The following is an 18,709-nucleotide window of genomic DNA, read 5'->3' on the forward strand; positions in this document are numbered from 1 at the left end:
TATATGCAGCACTTTCGTTTTACAGTCAAATTTATATTTTTATTTCTTATTCTGGTACGGATTTTGCGATTTTAGGCGTCTTCGGAAGGAAACGTTCACTTTAAAAATATATGGCTTGCGATCTATTTGTATGAGGTTAATGAAATTTTAATACATTATAGCCAAATATATTGTTAATGTAAATCTCAAGTTACAATATTTTCCTATCACCCAAAAAACCACGATAGTGCAAAATAAATCAATAATCAAAAACTTTGTCATATCGTGGAAATTTCAATAAACAATACAAAATTCTTACTCATTATCTGTGTTACTTCAAAATAGGATCAAATAAGATCAAAATACAGGTATAGTACTGGAATAAACCAAGTTTAAAGGGCAATGTGCCTTCCATTTATTTTCTATTGTAAATGAGTGATGAGTCATGAAAAAGAGCTAATTCATTTCAGGGAGTGAACAGTTCTGATCCAATCTCTGAAAAGAACAGTTTTGCCCATCTCTACTCTGTGGCGACAGCCATCTGGCCAACCACAGCCGCTGTTCTACTACACTAAAGCTGATGGCGATTCGTCCCCAGCTGTCGTCCCCGCGATCTGCTACCGCAGCCACGACAGTGACGGCGAGCTCTGCTCCCGCAACCACAGCCACAGGTTCGAGCTCTGCCGCCGTCAAAAGCCGCAGGCGGAATGTGGCAGGGCCTGAATTCTACCCTGCCCTTACCCCACCACGCTCCACAACAGCGGCTGCCGCCCTCCCCACTGCAGGGTGTGGAGGCCGCTGCCACACACCGCAGCCTTCCCACAGCGCTCAACCGGATACATTTCTGGACAAGGTGAGAGGGCTGAGACAACCGTTTTTAGGAATCAGTCTTATTACTCTTTTTACCACTTTTAAGGACATCTTTGAAAAGCTTCTAGCTGCGCCTGACGCCGTATCAAGATTTATGATTATTGCTGACGGAGCAATGACGTTAATCTGTCCTTGATGGATCGCCTTAGGTCCAGAAGAACTAAAATAGCATTGGCGTCAAAACTATAAGAACTGTTTTGGAAGACTTTCTAGACTGGCATGCCAACGATATTATGTGTCTGACGGAAACACACCTGAAGCCCGACGACCGATTCTCTGTCACAAATTACACCATCCACCGGTACGACCGAGTGGACCGCCCTTGCGGTGGGACAGCGGTATGGGTTAAGGGCAGAAGGTGCTTCCGCTCCTTTGAACTTCCGCAAACTATCGAGGCTGCCCGTGTAGAAATCAACATTGGCCAAAACCTTTGGCAAATTATTTCAGCCTACCGCCCCCTCCCCCCCCCCCACCCGGCCAAAGCTTCACGTATCTGACAAGGGAACCTCCCCATCGCACCCCTCTCAGATTTAGTTATAAGTTGGCACAGTGGATAGGCCTTGGAAAACTGAAAACAGATCAATCGAGAAAACGGGAAGAAGTTGTGTGGAACTATGAAAAAATAAGCAAAATATACAAACCGAGTAGTCCATTCGCAACATAAGCAATGTCAAGGTTTGACTGAGCTCGATAGTGCAGTGGTCCCGTGGTTAGCGTGAGCAGCTGCGGAACGGTAGGTCCGTGGTTCAAATCCTCGCTAGAGTGAGAAATTTACTTTCTTTATTTTCCCAAAGTTATGATCTGTCCGTTCGTTCATTGACGTCTCTGTTCACTGTAATAAGTTTAGTGTCTGTGTTTTGCGACCGCACCGCAAAACCGTGCGATTAGTAGACGAAAGGCCGTGCCTCTCCAATGGGAACAGAAAAAAATTGATTGCAAGGTCATAGGTCAACCGATTCCTCCACAGGAAAACACGTCTGATATATTCTATACGACACTGGTGACGGCATGTGCGTCACATGACAGGAATATGTTGTCGACCCACCTAACTTGTACACTTGGCCAATGGGTAAAAAGATTCTTCTACCTTGCCCGATTTAGGTTTTCTTGAGGATGTGATAATCACTCCCAAAAAAGTGGTGAAAACATAAGAGTTTGTCACATAAACTAAAAATAAAAAAATTAAACTTTTCCCTCGAGGGAAGAATTGAACCAAGGACCTCACGTTCTGGAGCTGCTCACGCTAACCACGGGACCACGGCGATGATGAGCTGACGTTGTCCATGATATTGTATATCTTGCGCATGGACTACTCAGTTTGTATACTTTGCTTATTTTTTCATAGTTCCACACAACTTCTTCCTGTTTTCTCGATTGATCTGTGTTCAGTTTTTCAAGGCCTATCCACTGTGCCAACTTATAACTAAATCTGAGGGGAGTGCGATGGGGAGGTTCCGTTGTGAGCACAGGACCTTCAGGCTCTGCTTAGGTCTGGCAATCGTGTATTGCTGAGAGGGGAACTAAATTCGAAACATAGAGGCTAAGGCCGTCGAGCCGAGGACGCAAATGGCAAGACTTTTTGGGGGTTCATCGAGGGGCGCGCCACCCTTAGTGTCATCGTCCCAGACGGGCCCACGCACATTCCCGGCAACGCGGACATAAATTCTCACATTTCAGATATTTCTGTCGCGAGAAACTTGGATCTCAATGCGTCGGTCACAGAGCGCTACGTGCTGGACTCTGACCACAGTCCTATCGTACTGGATATCGCCAGTGTCGAAGATGATGCAGGGAGGATGGCAAACACACAAGTGATTACAAACTGGGACAGATATACCGACCTGATGCGACCATATGGAGGAAATTCTCCCGCTTCAGACGGAAGGAGACTTGCACGAAGCCATTGAGAATTTCACCGGCATCCTCCACGCCTGTGCTCGTGTAACTAGCGTCAGGATAACCACCGGCCCTGACGCCAGGGACCTGCACCCTGAGATCTGCGACCTCTTAGTCGCCAAACGCAGGAGCCGTGGGCTGTGGCAGCGCTATCGCGAACCGGCCGACCGCCGCATGTTGCCGAGTCTGGAGGACCAGGTGAGACAAAGATTACAAGCGCACTGGAGCCGCTGCTGGCAGAGGAAACTAAGATCCGCCGAAGCAGACGTATGCGCAGACGCAAAATATGGAAAATAACCTGGCAGCGGAAAACTCTCACCAGAGAAAACAAGCCACTTCCACGTCGAGAACGGTCTTGCATACGACGAGGAACAAAAGACGGAAATAATGGCAAAATCATTGGAATGACAATCCCGAACTCACGTCGTCCACGATGACGAGAGCGACAGGCTGGGGAGAATAGTTACCGGACCAGTGACTCAGATAAAAAATACGCGCCCAATGACTGAATTCGTGCCCATTAGCGAGCCAACAGTATGTCCACTCATCAAGCGGCAGAGTAGTCACAAAGCTCCTGGCCCCGACCGAGTCCGCACCCCATCCCTAAAGCACCTTGCCCCCTCGCCATATCCTACCTAGCAACGGTTTATAATGATTGCTTCAAATTCACATACTCTCCCTCAGCATGGAAAATTGCTAAGGTCATGACCCTACCTAAATCTAATAAAAACCTGCTCCTTCCCTAAAGCTACAGGCCCGTTTCTCTCCTAAGTGGCCTGAGTAAAACCCTGGAAACAACAATCCTTTCACCCCCCCCCCTTAGGTTCCTGAGTGAAAACAATATCCTTATGCCTCAACAGGTTGGATTCCACGCTGAGAATTCCACTATCCAAATCTCCGTTTCGTTCGCTTGGTACAACACATTTGTCTGGCCAGGGGAAGGAGAGAGGCAACAGGAGCAGTGTTCCTGGACACAGAAAAAACATTTGACCGAGTCTGGCACGATGGCGTTGGTTCAAATGGCTCTGAGAACAATGGGACTTAACTCCTGAGGCCATCAGTCCGCTAGAACTTAGAACTACGTAAACCTAACTAACCTAAGGACATCACACACATCAATGCCCGAGGCAGGATTCGTACCTGCGACCGCAGCGGTCGCGTGGTTACAAACTGTAGCGCCTAGAACCGCTCGGCCACCCGGCCGGCACGATGGCGTAATCCACAAACTACATCAGACAGGGTGCCCAGTTCACGTAATCTCGATCATTGACTCCTTCCTTACAGGACGTCAGTTCGTTGTAAGAAACGGAGACAAGTCCAGCCAGACAGGGCAGATTGCAGCAGGAGTCACGCAAGGTTCGGTTTTAGGTTCCGTCGTCTATACCATATGCACGAATCAGATTGGCGGAGAGATTACTCTATATGTGGATGACACCGCCATATGCAGAAGAACAGAAGATAACGCTGGAAAATAAAGATCAATCCTACCAAGTGCCAGGCGATCTATTTCATCCCTACAATCAATCTCCCTGATCGCCAACTTGCCATTGACGGCAGAGTGTTAACTTGGAGAAATTCAGTTATGTACCTGGGCCTGGAAATAGATCGGCGCCTAACATGGAACAGGCACCTCACCACTTCAGCAAAGGCTGCGCTCTCTCCTGTAGGTTAAATCCCCTCATGAAAGGCGACGGAATAACCATTCAGTGCAAACTTCTCCTCTGGAGCCAGCTCACACTTCCAGTCATCGTGTGTGGCTCGGAGGTATGGTGTATGGCGTCAGACACAGCACTAACCCAACTGCAACGTCTCCAGAACAAAGTTTTACGTGTGATCTCAGGCGCTGGCTGCAGGAGAGCTTCTGTAAAGTTTGGAAGGTAGGAGACGAGGTACTGGCAGAAGTAAAGCTGTGAGTACCGGTCGTGAGTCGTGCTTCGGTAGCTCAGTTGGTATAGCACTTGCCCGCGAAAGGCAAAGGTCCCGAGTTCGAGTCTCGGTCGGGCACACAGTTTTAATCTGCCAGGAAGTTTCAATCCAAGAGTTGTTTCCCGTTCCTGTTGGCCTCCATATCCTCTCCAAATTTACCCATAACCTTTTCATACCCTTCTGTTCGATTTCCAATCCTGGCGTTAAAACCACCCATGAGCAGAACACTGTCCTTGTCCTTTACTCTAAGAACTACATCAGTGAGTGCCTCATAAAAACTACCATCTTATCTTGATCTGTCCCTTCACAATGCGAATATACTGACACAATCCTAATTTTCTTGCTAAACACTGTCAAATCTATCCACATCAGTCGTTCGTTTACATACCTTATTGCAACTACGTTGGGTTCCATTTCTTTCCTGATGTAAAGCCCTACACCCCATTGTGATATTCCTGCTTTGACCTTGTATTCTCCCACTTCCTCTTCTTTCTCACCCCTCACCCGAATGTCACTAACAGCTAAGACGTCCAGCCCCATCTTACTTGCAGCCTCTGCCAGCTCTACCTTCTTCCCAGAGTAGCCCCCAATGATATTAATAGCTCCCCACCTCATTACCATTTGTTTGCCAAGTCATATTTTAGGAGTCCCCGGTTTGTCAGTTAGAGGTGGGACTCCGTCACCTCCAAAGGTCCGAGGCATTTTGCTCTGATTGTTGCCAGCATCATATTTGAAGTACCAGGGAAGCAGGTTGCTAGCCTTACTTGCCCCGAGTCCCATTGTGTTTTACCCCTAACGGTTGAGGGACTAACCGGTGGATTTGGTAGTTTTTGCCGTATGAGCACAAAGGTGACCACGACTCAGAATATGTCCGAGATGCCCAGCCTTATTCCAAAGTGACTGGTATCCCGACTGTCGGGACTATGAAGTGTCTCCGAACACAGTTATTAATTTTCTATATCTGATGTCAGCAAGTGCGCGTTTCCATTTGCCTTAGAGTACCTTATACATCGACATCTCTCCGTGAAAGAAGCCTCATCTGTCAATGGCCATGTGTAGAAGAACCCACCAGAGCTCCGCACTCCACCTAGAAATCTGGCTCTGATAAATTATCTTAGTGAAAAGTTTTTTTTTTTTTAAACTAGCGCTTATAGCCATAGTTCTGGTCAACACACGTACATACAGCTTGACGGTACATTCCTATAACGAATATGAATCCATGTATGTATGTCAGGGATGTAAGGGAAGGAAGAAAGAAAATTAAGGTTCAACGTCGGTCGGTGGAAACTTCATTGGGGTATCCGTTTTACTTATCACCTGACCCGGATCACAGTTCATGGTTCACGGTGCATTTGCAGTTTGCCTACTCATATCTAACAGCTTCCCGGGCAACAAAATTTTTATTTTGAATATTTCTTATAATTATTGACTGAATTTTAAAATTAAAAATACTGCAGAAATCTACTCATTAAGAGCCATAATCTTATGTTAAAGGTTAGTTGGTTGGTTGGAGAGAAAGGTACCAAACTACAGTGTCACCAGTCCCCGTATGTTAAAAGCGCAGCACAGTAAGAGAAGTGTTACAGTTTGAAACTAGATGTCTTGAGCCAATGTAAACCACGGCGTGCAAATTACCCACACTATTTTTATCCAGTATTTGAGAATGAGAGCTCTTACAAGATGACCACCCGGCCAATCGTATTTCTGTAAAATATATATATATATATATATATATATACACTCCTGGAAATGGAAAAAAGAACACATTGACACCGGTGTGTCAGACCCACCATACTTGCTCCGGACACTGCGAGAGGGCTGTACAAGCAATGATCACACGCACGGCACAGCGGACACACCAGGAACCGCGGTGTTGGCCGTCGAATGGCGCTAGCTGCGCAGCATTTGTGCACCGCCGCCGTCAGTGTCAGCCAGTTTGCCGTGGCATACGGAGCTCCATCGCAGTCTTTAACACTGATAGCATGCCACGACAGCATGGACGTGAACCGTATGTGCAGTTGACGGACTTTGAGCGAGAGCGTATAGTGGGCATGCGGGAGGCCGGGTAGACGTACCGCCAAATTGCTCAACACGTGGGGCGTGAGGTCTCCACAGTACATCGATGTTGTCGCCAGTGGTCGGCGGAAGGTGCACGTGCCCGTCGACCTGGGACCGGACCGCAGCGGCGCACGGATGCACGCTAAGTCCGTAGGATCCTACGCAGTGCCGTAGGGGACCGCACCGCCACTTCCCAGCAAATTAGGGACACTGTTGCTCCTGGGGTATCGGCGAGGACCATTCGCAACCGTCTCCATGAAGCTGGGCTACGGTCCCGCACACCGTTAGGCCGTCTTCCGCTCACGCCCCAACATCGTGCAGCCCGCCTCCAGTGGTGTCGCGACAGGCGTGAATGGAGGGACGAATGGAGACGTGTCGTCTTCAGCAATGAGAGTCGCTTCTGCCTTGGTGCCAATGATGGTCGTATGCGTGTTTGGCGCCGTGCAGGTGAGCGCCACAATCAGGACTGCATACGACCGAGGCACACAGGGCCAACACCCGGCATCATGGTGTGGGGAGCGATCTCCTACACTGGCCGTACACCACTGGTGATCGTCGAGGGGACACTGAATAGTGCACGGTACATCCAAACCGTCATCGAACCCATCGTTCTACCATTCCTAGACCGGCAAGGGAACTTGCTGTTCCAACAGGACAATGCACGTCCGCATGTATCCCGTGCCACCCAACGTGCTCTAGAAGGTGTAAGTCAACTACCCCGGCCAGAAAGATCTCCGGATCTGTCCCCAATTGAGCATGTTTGGGACTGGATGAAGCGTCGTCTCACGCGGTCTGCACGTCCAGCACGACCGCTGGTCCAACTGAAGCGCCAGGTGGAAATGGCATGGCACGCCGTTCCACAGGACTACATCCAGCATCTCTACGATCGTCTCCATGGGAGAATAGCAGCCTGCATTGCTGCGAAAGGTGGATATACACTGTACTAGTGCCGACATTGTGCATGCTCTGTTGCCTGTGTCTATGTGCCTGTGGTTCTGTCAGTGTGATCATGTGATGTATCTGACCCCAGGAATGTGTCAATAAAGTTTCCCCTTCCTGGGACAATGAATTCACGGTGTTCTTATTTCAATTTCCAGGAGTGTATATATAAGACCACAGTCTTTCGAAGCAGTTCTATGCAACTCTCAAAAATCATCTAGAAAATCGAGTTTTAAGCTTTCCGACCGTCTTTTATATCCTAAAGTGAAATTGATTTACCCGAAAGATAGTGTAGCTTTATGGTCGCATAATCGCCTGCCCTAAGGTGGTCATGTGTTGGATTCCCAGCCACTGCCAATTTGTAAACTGAGATGCACGTTCTACCAGAATTTCCGTGAAGCGTAAAATACATAAAGATGGAAAAAGACGGTAGCGCTCGAAATAGGTAGTCGCTGGTTCGAGTCTCGATTTGGTCTTTCATTATGTCGTTTTTCCAGTCACTTAAATATAAAATTCATCAAATATATGGTAATTAACAGGTACATGATTGGAGGTGGTGGTAAGTTGCTATGGGGCCAAACTGCTCATGTTATCGGTCCCTAGGCTTACACACTACTTAATCTAACTTAAACTAACTGACACTAAGGACAAAACTCACACCTATGCCCGAGGGAGGACTCGAACCTCGGACGGGGGGATACGCGCGAACCGTGGAAAAGCGCCCTAGGCCGTGCGGCTACCCTGCACAGGTAATACATGATTGTCACTTTTATCTATCTTGTTTCTAATTACGTACCGTTAATAAAATTCCAGTTTTAATTGCAAATATAATTTCTTAGTTATCGATCTTTTATAAAAGATTTTACATATCTGACTCCAAAGAACACTAAAACACATTAAAATAAAAACTACAATCTAATATTGATTACAGAGAATTTCAGACTTTACGATTCCAACTTTCAGCAGTCAGAACAGCACGGTTATTTGCTGCAAAAATAAATAAATAAATCCTCGCTCAAGTTACTGCAGACCAACACGAGACTAGAGATATGCCCTGCCCCACAATCACAACATTGATCATCTTCAGATCAGTCTTACACTTTTTTACCCTTTTCTCATCCTGTTGAGGATTTTCCAGGTTCCATATTGCAGATGGCATCCCGTTGGTAGCTTCTCTTTTGCTGTTCACAATCTTCCAGGAGGCTGTATTTCTCACAGCTCAGTTCAGCCGGCTTCTACTGAAGTTGTAACTGCTGCCATTAGTAAGTAGGAAACTTCTTCTGGATTTCAGTTGTGATGGTTCCAGACAATGGATGCTTTGGATCTGTTTCTTGTATTTTGTAAAAGATTGTTAACGAAAATTGTTAAAAATATAAAATTACAAATTACTATCATTTTGACTCTTATGTATTTTAGACTTCGCGGAAATGCTCATGTAACAGAGCTTTGTTTAAAATTTTACCACTACCAGGAATCGAACCAAATGGACGCACGGGATAGACAAACAGTTTACCGCAGAGCCACGCAGCCCATTAGGAAGAGAATATTACTTTACAGTATTAAAGTCGCACAGACAACTCTGAAGTCGAGTTTTGAGATTTGTATCAGACTGCTTTGCGTAACTGAAATTCCGGCTCTGAACTTCACGTACCATAAATGTAAAAGAATACAGAAATCCATTTGCCGTATGGTCTCATTGTTAGCGACTTTCAACAAATTTTATTCACAATTTCGCACCTCCTCTAAACTTTTTCTCACTTGCATGCTTAACATGAATTATTTAAAATATTATCTCATATGTAAAGCAATATGACGTTTGAAGCTATTTTATACTTCGGAGACTGATTATGCAGAATGTGAGGGTGGGGTATTTACTAGTAATTTCGAACTGGGGGAGAGTGGAGAATGCAACTGGCAGTGCTCCAGGGAACGTTCGCGGTACTTGCTTCAAGCGGTTTTGAGAAATCACAGGAAACCTAAATATGGACGGCGTGGTGGGGACTCCAACCGCTCTCCTTTCAGAGATAAACCAGTGTCTCGTCTTTGCGATTGGTTAGGCAGTGTGTGGAGGTTTGTGAGTCCAGTGTTCATAGGTCTCTATCAACACTGTAACTGCGTCTAATTTCTGTCTGTGGCATGGCTTTAACGGGCTACCATACAAAACAAAACACTTACCAGGAGTGTTTCAGCCACGCCTCTCCTCTTCAGCAATGGCTCGCTCAGTGTGATGCAGCACAATCCGTTCTCTCCCTCGTAGTTAGTGACACAGGCGCTCCTAATGTAGGTTTTTCGTAAGTAGTGACACTTTCTAAACACTACATGAGATTTACTGAAGATGTTGTTGTTGTTGTGGTCTTCAGTCCTGAGACTGGTTTGATGCAGCTCTCCATGCTACTCTATCCTGTGCAAGCTTCTTCATCTCCCAGTACCTACTGCAACCTACATCCTTCTGAATCTGCTTAGTGTATTCATCTCTTGGTCTCCCCCTACGATTTTTACCCACCACGCTGCCCTCCAAACCCAAATTGGTGATCCCTTGATGCCTCAGAACATGTCCTACCAACCGATCCCTTCTTCTGGTCAAGTTGTGCCACAAACTTCTCTTCTCCCCAATCCTATTCAATACTTCCTCATTAGTTACGTGATCTACCCATCTAATCTTCAGCATTCTTCTGTAGCACCACATTTCGAAAGCTTCTATTCTCTTCTTGTCCAAACTATTTACCGTCCATGTTTCGCTTCCATACATGGCTACACTCCATACAAATACTTTCAGAAATGACTTCCTGACACTTAAATCTATACTCGATGTTAACAAATTCCTCTTCTTGAGAAACGCTTTCCTTGCCATTGCCAGTCTACATTTTATATCCTCTCTTCTTCGACCATCATCAGTTATTTTGCTCCCCAAATAGCAAAATTCCTTTACTACTTTAAGTGTCTCATTTCCTAATCTAATACCCTCAACATCACACGACTTAATTCGACTACATTCCATTATCCTCGTTTTGCTTTTGTTGATGTTCATCTTATATCCTCCTTTCAAGACACTGACCATTCCGTTCAACTGCTCTCCCAAGTCCTTTGCTGTCTCTGACAGAATTACAATGTCATCGGCGAACATCAAAGTTTTTATTTCTTCTCCATGGATTTTAATACCTACTCTAAATTTTTCTTTTGTTTCCTTTACTGCTTGCTCAATATACAGATTGAATAACATCGGGGAGAGGCTACAACCCTGTGTCACTCCCTTCCCAACCACTGCTTCCCTTTCATGTCCCTCGACTCTTATAACTGCCATCTGGTTTCTGTACAAATTGTAAATAGCCTTTCGCTCCCTGTATTTTACCCCTGCCACCTTTAGAATTTGAAAGAGAGTATTCCAGTCAACATTGTCAAAAGCTTTCTCTAAGTCTACAAATGCTAGAAACGTAGGTTTGCCTTTCCTTAATCTTTCTTCTAAGATAAGTCGTAAGGTCAGTATTGTCTCACGTGTTCCAGTATTTCTACGGAATCCCAACTGATCTTCCCCTAGGTCGGCTTCTACTAGTTTTTCCATTCGTCTGTAAAGAATTCGTGTTAGTATTTTGCAGCTGTGGCTTATTAAACTGATTGTTCGGTAATTTTCACATCTGTCAACACCTGCTTTCTTTGGGATTGGAATTATTATATTCTTCTTGAAGTCTGAGGGTATTTCGCCTGTTTCATACATCTTGCTCACCAGATGGTAGAGTTTTGTCAGGACTGGCTCTCCCAAGGCCGTCAGTAGCTCCAATGGAATGTTGTCTACTCCGGGGGCCTCGTTTCGACTCAGGTCTTTCAGTGCTCTATCAAACTCTTCACGCAGTATCGTATCTCCCATTTCATCTTCATCTACATCCTCTTCCATTTCCATAATATTGTCCTCAAGTACATCGCCCTTGTATAGACCCTCTATATACTCCTTCCACCTTTCTGCCTTCCCTTCTTTGCTTAGAACGGTTTCCATCTGAGCTCTTGATGTTCATACAAGTGGTTCTCTTATCTCGAAAGGTCTCTAATTTTCCTGTAGGCAGTATCTATCTTACCCCTATTGAGATAAGCCTCTACATCCTTACATTTGTCCTCTAACCATCCCTGCTTAGCCATTTTGCACTTCCTGTCGATCTCATTTTTGAGACTTTTATATTCCTTTTTGCCTGCTTCATTTACTGCATTTTTATATTTTCTCCTTTCATCAATTAAATTCAATATTTCTTCTGTTACCCAAGGATTTCTACTAGCCCTCGTCTTTTTACCTACTTGATCCTCTGCTGCCTTCACTACTTCATCCCTTAAAGCTACACATTCTTCTTCTACTGTATTTCTTTCTCCCATTCCTGTCAATTGTTCCCTTATGGTCTTCCTGAAACTCTGTACAACCTCTGGTTCTTTCAGTTTATCCAGGTCCCATCTCCTTAAATTCCCACCTTTTTGCAGTTTCTTCAGTTTTAATCTACAGGTCATAACCAATAGATTGTGGTCAGAGTCCACATCTGCACCTGGAAATGTCTTACAATTTAAAACCTGGTTCCTAAATCTCTGTCTTACCATTATATAATCTATCTGATACCTTTTAGTATCTCCAGGGTTCTTCTATGTATACAACCTTCTATCTTGATTCTTAAACCAAGTGTTAGCTATGATTAAGTTGTGCTCTGTGCAAAATTCTACCAGGCGGCTTCCTTTTTCATTTCTTAGCCCCAATCCATATTCACCTACTACATTTCCTTCTCTCCCTTTTCCTACACTTGAATCTACACTTGAATTCCAGTCATCCATGACTATTAAATTTTCGTCTCCCTTAACTATCTGAATAATTTCTTTTATTTCATCATACATTTCTTCAATTTCTTCGTCATCTGCAGAGCTAGTTGGCATATAAACTTGTACTACTGTAGTAGGTGTGGGCTTCGTATCTATCTTGGCCACAATAATGCGTTCACTATGCTGTTTGTAGTAGCTTACCCGCATTCCTATTTTCCTATTCATTATTAAACCTACTCCTGCATTACCCCTACTAAAGATACCTTGTAAAAATACGAGGGGCGTTCAGTGAGTACGAGATGGCGGACACACCCGTTAGAGGTGATCGACGGATCGCAACCAGACGCCCCTCTGCAGAACTGTGCGCCTCTGCTGGCAGTGCCGCCACACTAGTTCACCAGCTAGCGTACTCAAAGGGTACGTGCCCGCTGCGTTCCTCTCCGCCTAACAGAAGACCGTAAAGATCGACTAGGGATCGTCTGTGCGGTGTTGCTCGAGCATTAAGAAGCTGATGGTAACAATTTTTTGTTCAACATCGACGCAGACTATGAAACAAAACAGCAATCCACGCAGTGGCCCCACACATCCGCTCCTCCGAAAAAAAACAGTTCAAAGCCGCAATGTCATCGTGACTTTTGTGGTACACTGAAGGGACTATTCTGTTTGATGTCGTTCTTCGTGATGCAACGATTTAACTCTTAAGTGCATTGTGCTACCCTCAGAGGATTAAAAAAACCATCTCAGCGCGGTGTCGCCACAAATATGCAGACGAACTTCTCCTCCGCGACAGCACAAGGCCTCAGACAAGTCTGCACACCCTAGAGAAGCTCACGAAACCTCACTGGCCCGCTCTTGCTCATTCACCCTACAGCCAGGATGTCGCACTTTCCGATTCCCATCTGACTGGGCCGGTGAATGACGCACTCCGCAGGAAGCGATACAGGATAATGTGGGTTTTATCGATGCAGCAAGACGTTGGCTCCGACTTCGCTACCAGGGCGGCAAATGGGGCTTCCCAGTAAGTTGGCACAAGGCCGTCGCATTGAACACAGATTATGTTGAAAAATAGGGTTTTGTAGCTAAAAAAGTGGGGAATAATATGGTCTACTGGGATCCTGGTCCGCAGCTCGTGGTCGTGCGGTAGCGTTCTCGCTTCCCACGCCCGGGTTCCCGGGTTCGATTGCCGGCGGGGTCAGGGATTTTCTCTGTCTCGTGATGACTGGGTGTTGTGTGATGTCCTTAGGTTAGTTGGGTTTAAGTAGTTCTAAGTTCTAGGGGACTGATGACCATAGATGTTAAGTCCCATAGTCCTCAGAGCCATTTTGGGATCCTGAATAAAACCAAACTGCTTTCAGAAAAAAATCTCTTGCATTATTTACCTCGCGTGTGAGGAATTCTGATAACTAGAACTGGATACAGACATCTTTACAAATGTTGTTGTTGTGAACTTCAGTCCAGACACTGGTCTGATGCAGCTCTCCACGCTACTCTATCCTGTGCAAGCTTCTTTATCTCCCAGTACCTACTGCAACCTATATTCTTCTGAATATGCTTTGTGTATTCATCTCTTGCTCTGCCTCTATGATTTTTACCCTCCATGCTTCCCTCTAATACTAAACTGGTGATGCCTTGATGCCTCAGAATGTGTCTTACCAACCGATTCCTTCTTTTAGTCAGGTTGCGCCACAAATTCTTCTTCTCTCCCATTCTATTCAGTATCTCCCCACTAGTTACGTGATCTATCCATCTAATCTTCAGCATTCTTCTGTAGCACCACATTTCGAAAGCTTCTATTCCCTTCTTGTTTAAACTAGTTATCGTTCATGTTTCACTTCCATACATGGCTGCGCTCCATACAACAACTTCCAGAAAAGACTTCCTGATACCAATACTCGATGTTAATAAATTTATCTTCTTCAGAAACGCTTTCCTTGCTGGAGTCAGTCTACATTTCATACCATCTCTACTTCGACCATCATCAGTTATTTGGTCCCCAAATAACAAAACTCGTCTACTACTTTAAAAGTCTCATTTCCTAATCTGATGCCGGCCGCTGTGGAAGAGCGGATCTAGGCGATTCAGTCTGGAACCGCGCGATCTCTACGGTTGCAGGTTCGAATCCTGCCTCGGGCATGGGTGTGTGTGATGTCCTTAGGTTAGTTAGGTTTAAGTAGTTCTAAGTTCTAGGGGACTGATGACCTCAGATGTTAAGTCCTATAGTGCTCAGAGCCATTTGAACCATTTTGAACCTAATCTGATTCCCTCAGCATCACCTGGTTTAATTAGGCTACATTCCATTATCGGCGTTTTGCTTTTGTTGATATTGATCTTATATCCACCCTTCAAGACATTGTCTATTCCGTTCAACTGCTTTTTCAGGTCCTTTGCTGTCTCTGACAATGTTATCGCCAAACATCAAAGTGTTTGTTTCTTCTCCATGGAGTTTAACGCCATTCTAAATTTTTCTTTTGTTTCCTTTACTGCTTGCTCATGATAAAGATTGAATAACATCGGGGATAGGCTACAACGCTGTCTCACTCCCTTCTCAACCACTGCTTCCCTTTCATGTCCGTCGACTTTTATAACTGCCATTTGGTTACTGTAAAAATTGTAAATAGCCTTTCGCTCCTTGTATTTTACCCCTTCCACCTTCAGAATCTGAATGAGAGTATTCCAGTCAACATTGTCAAAAGGTTTGTCTAAGTCTACAAATGCTAGAAATGTAATTTTGGCTTTCCTTACTGTATCTCCTAAGATAACTCGTAGGGTCAGTATTGCCTCGCGTGTTCCAACGTTTCTACGGAATCCAAACTGATCTTCTCCGAGGTCGGCTTCAAGCAGTTTTTCCATTCGTCTGTAAAGAATTCGTGTTACCATTTTTCAGCCCTGACTTATTAAACAGATGCTTCGGTAATTTTCACACCTGTCCACATCTGCTTTCTTTGGGATTGGAATCATTACATTCTTCTCGAAGTCTGAGGGCAATTTTCCCGTCTCATTCATCTTGCTCACCAGATGGTAGAGTGTTGTCATGGCTGGCTCTCCCAAGGCTATCAACAGTTCTAATGGACAAATAGACTGACTTTAAATAGCTTATAATAAATTTTGTTTCATTGCTCGACTTAAGATGGCGTGATTTTTAGCATATCTTAGGACCACAGATTTTCCACTAACACTGCTGTTCCTAATTTAGCCGCACGGGATTAGCCGAGCGGTCTCAGGCGCTGCAGTCATGGACTGTGCGGCTGGTCCCGGCGGAGGTTCGAGTCCTCGGGCATGGGTGTGTGTGTGTTTATCCTTAGGATCATTTAGGTTAAGTAGTGTGTAAGCTTAGGGACTGATGACCTTAGCAATTAAGTCCCATAAGATCTCACATTCATTTTGTTCCTAATTTAACGCTTGACTTAAACATACAAATTTCTGAGTAGTGAGTCATCTCACTGATAAATATTCTCTAGCGACATTTCACATCAGTTAGAAAGCACTCCGCCTTCAGGCGACGAGTTGCCTACCGGGACCATCCGACCGCCGTGTCATCCTCAGTGCAGGATGCGGATAGAAGGGGTATGGGGTCAGCACACCGCTCTCCCGGTCGTTAAGATTGTATTCTTGACCAAAGCTGCTACTATTCGGTCGATTAGCTCCTCAATTGGCATCACGAGGCTGAGTGCACCCAGAAAAATGGCAACAGCGCATGGCGGCTGGATGGTCACCCATCGAAGTGCCGGCCACGCCCAACAGCGCTTAACTTCGGTGATCTCACGGGAACCGGTGTATCCACTGCGGCCAAGCCGTTGCCATTTCCTATCAGTTATATGATATATTCGAGCGAATTACATTTGGTTGTAAAAGTGTACTGTTTGTCGCATGATCTTTGACTGTATCTTAATGGATACTCTCCGCAGAACGACTACGTCAGTTGGTCCTCATTGTTGCAATAGCCGGTATGTCTCAGGAGAAGACCACGAAATGGGACTTTGCAAGCAGTCGATTGCGGTTTCACGAGCGAAATGTTAATATTATCGATTTATCACCATATCCTTCTGAAACACTGCTAAAATAATTTGAACCCATCCCCGATTCCAATTCTGTCAAGAGAAAGATAAACGTTATTTCAGTTCATCAGAACCTCGTTTACTTACTTGTATGATATGTTCTCCTCTGTAATTACGTTTCATGCAGCTGCAAATAACTGGCAGTCGGCATCGTTTTCCTCTCTTCTAGTAGTTCTAATAATTTTTTTTTTGTTCTTTGGATGTTTACATCAACTTTAGTAACTGTAATTTTCGGTTATCCTATATTCAGGGTTTGTTGGGGACAAATATACTTTTTTATTATATTATTATTATTTTTAATTATATCTCCACTGCTCAGTCATGTTTAGTGTAAGAATGCCGTAGTTGAAGAGAAATGGCATACAAAAACAAGTAATGTTATTTCCTCAACACGGATATCGCCGAAAATTTGATCTACACTAATACTGAAACAGAAAAGTGAAATAGAAAATCAAGAAACAGAGGAAATGGAAGGTGAAGAGATTGAGAGATCAAAAGAAAGAGGTAAATTGATTCAACCACTACTCCGAAGGCCAACAGCAATGTATGTGCGTTACACAATCAAAAATGTACTAGTGAAGAAAAAGCAGATGACATGTAGGAGAATGGGTTGTTCTACACTACAGAAAGCTACTTTGGAGATATACCACTCTATGAGAATTCAGGCACTTGTCAATACACACACACACACACACACACACACACACACACACACACACACATATATATATATATATATATAACTTTCATGATACACTAAACTATGAACTGAAAACTGACCGAGCGAGGTGGCGCTGTGGTCAGCACACTGGACTCGCATTCGGGAGGACGACGGTTCAAACCTGCGTCCGGCCATGCTGATTTAGGTTTTCCGTGATAAAGCAAATGCCGGAATGGTTCCTTTCAAATGGCACGGCCGACTTCCTTCCCCGTCCTTAATCGGATGGCACCGACGACCTCGTTGTTTGGTCCCATCCCCCAAACAAACCAACCAACCAACCAACCGAAAACCGAGAGATAAAAATACTAAACTGCCGTTTCAAGGTGTCCATTCAGAGTACGCTGACCTCTTTTCCCTACCACTTTAGGAATGGGACGCGACGTTTCACAAAATTTCAAAGCCTGTCTCACGCCGATGAGAGCGTCGGCGAGGCTGGTGGGTGGATCTCCAGCCAAACCAAGGGCTGCACTTACGTAGGTATTGAAACACACGTAGCTAATAAATATTGGACATAAAGTGGCACACCACAATCTTCAAAGTGCTGGTTCTCCACCGTGTGTTAACGGGCTGCCCACATCAAGTGAAAAGTTTAGGATCCTATAACATACGTATAATGTTGACGTTAAACGTCGCCTACGTCCTGCATATTACTGATGAAAATACAAAATGATTAGATCGCGATATATCAGACATACTGTCCGTTCTGCAGACCCATATTAAATAGATCATCAACTTGTTCGGAAAACAAAACTCAATAATGCATATTTACAAAAGGGTTGATATACTGATGTTACTTCCAGGGATCCTAAGTGAGATGGTCCTCTGGAATGTGGAAAGTAGACAAAAACACACAACTTGGCGTATTGTTTACAAGGTGTTTGTATTAACTTGAGACAACTAAGTGTCTCGAAAATTACGTACGAAAAAAAGAAAAACGTTCTACGTGAAGAGTTGGTATTGGTAAAGACCACATCTGTCTGTGCCACAACTGGCTACCTCCTAACCACACCTCTTGCGTGGACGGGGTCAACTTTGTATTTTCAAGTGGGAATCACAAATTTTTATTGTATATCTGGATTCTACGTCCTAAAATAGGTATGGTTCACTCAAGCCATTGATTCCCATTCGTGGTAGATGGAACTATAATCGACAGATATGAAGTGTACCTGTTTTCCAAATTAAGAACCGACGAATTTATTTTTGTATTTCATTTACGATGTAAATGTCTGCGTCTACCGTTGATATCTGTGTTCTAAATTTACTTAAAGAGTTCTAGTGTTGTTTGCACAGTACAGTATAGTTAACCATTTCAATGTATGTTTAGAAACTACGTTCAGCGTGATCCAGGAACAACGACGTGGATGTAATAGTTTACTGTTCCCATCGGATACTTGATTTCGGTGAGTCCTCTTGCCTCTCACCATTGGGGTTCTTGATTTCGCTGAGTATCCATGGGATGTGCGCCTGTCACAATCACTTG

Source organism: Schistocerca cancellata, chromosome 6 (genome assembly GCF_023864275.1).
Source record: "Schistocerca cancellata isolate TAMUIC-IGC-003103 chromosome 6, iqSchCanc2.1, whole genome shotgun sequence".
In the NCBI taxonomy this organism is placed as follows: Eukaryota; Metazoa; Arthropoda; class Insecta; order Orthoptera; family Acrididae; genus Schistocerca; species Schistocerca cancellata.